This window comes from Octopus bimaculoides, chromosome 30, assembly GCF_001194135.2.
Source record: "Octopus bimaculoides isolate UCB-OBI-ISO-001 chromosome 30, ASM119413v2, whole genome shotgun sequence".
In the NCBI taxonomy this organism is placed as follows: domain Eukaryota; kingdom Metazoa; phylum Mollusca; class Cephalopoda; order Octopoda; family Octopodidae; genus Octopus; species Octopus bimaculoides.
In genome coordinates, this window is record NC_069010.1 from 5,318,158 (window position 1) to 5,319,421 (window position 1,264).

Genomic DNA, 1,264 nt, shown 5'->3' on the forward strand with positions numbered 1-1,264 from the left:
AATTGAAACCTAAACCACCATTTAACAGACAAAGTGACTTTTACCAACAATTTCAATGTTAAAATTTAGATATTAAAATATTTTCTTTATTGGTAAGACTGTTGCTGTTGCTGTTTGTTCCTTCTCAAGCCACACCTGGTTCATAATGGCTGGTTTCCTGGTTTCATTGGTGTATAGGTTCCCCACCTGGATGGGACGTTGGTGAGCTGCTAGATGTAAGAGGAAAGAGTAAGAAAAAGAAAAAGTTGTTGTGAAAGAGTCAGCAGAAGTTCACCATTACCTTCTGCCAGGCCCAGCTCTGCATGTATGTAGTTTCCAACTACCAAATCCACTCACAAGGCTTTGGTTGGCCCAAGGCTATAGTAGAAGACACTTGCCCAAGGTGCCACACAGCAGGACTGAACCTGGAACCATGTGGTTGGTAAGCCAGCTTCTTACTACACAGCCATGCCTGAGAAAATTGTAATATTTTCAAAGAAGGTCACCTTAAGTACAAAAGGTGCTGACTTCAGAAAGGATGTTATCAGAACCTCAAATAAGACATAATGCACTGGAGCTGTGAAAAGTGTGGCCATGTAATACTACTTTCTGTCTTTTATGGTTGACATACCCACGTATGTCAACCAAAAAAAATTGCCTGCAGCCTCATCATTATCATTTAACATCTGTTTTCCATGCTGGCACAGATTGGAGAGCTTGACCAGAACTGGCAAGGCCGGGGGCTACACCAGGATTCTGTTGCTTATTTTGGCTTGGTTTCTGGATGCCCTTTTTATCACCAGACCACCAGCTTCCAAGCAAGTTAATACTTCTCCATGGCCAGACATATATTCGAACAACACTGCTTGTATAACAGTGATACTCATTTACAGCTGTCCTGCAATGTCAAGACAAACACAATCGGGGCAGGATTAAGACCCATCGAGGCCCCTAAGCACTTGAAAGATTTTGGTGGCCCCCATAAAAGATTATGTAATCCAAAATATAAACAATAACAAACCATAAAATAAATTATTTTTCAAAACAAAACAGTAAGAGGGAAAATAATGTTTATTTTTGTCTACTTCCACTTTATTTATATTTGAATAGTGAGATCTTTTTTAAAACGGGGGCCACATTTTTCATTAACGAAACACTTTGAAACTTGGAACAATGGTAGAATGTGTCATATAAAACATCTTTTTCTCTTAGTCTTCTTAAAAAAAAAAGAAATCCCTAAGTTATTCCATGTTAAAGTTGTCGTATTTCTGTAATTTCAACCAAT

At 38.5% G+C, this 1,264-nt stretch overlaps 1 protein-coding gene across 1 annotated transcript in view; it reads right to left on the reverse strand.

Moving 5' to 3' along the window:
• LOC106882563 (zinc finger protein 62) overlaps positions 1-1,264 on the reverse strand; it is a 4,652-nt gene that overhangs the window by 119 nt on the left and 3,269 nt on the right. The window lies entirely within an intron of this gene.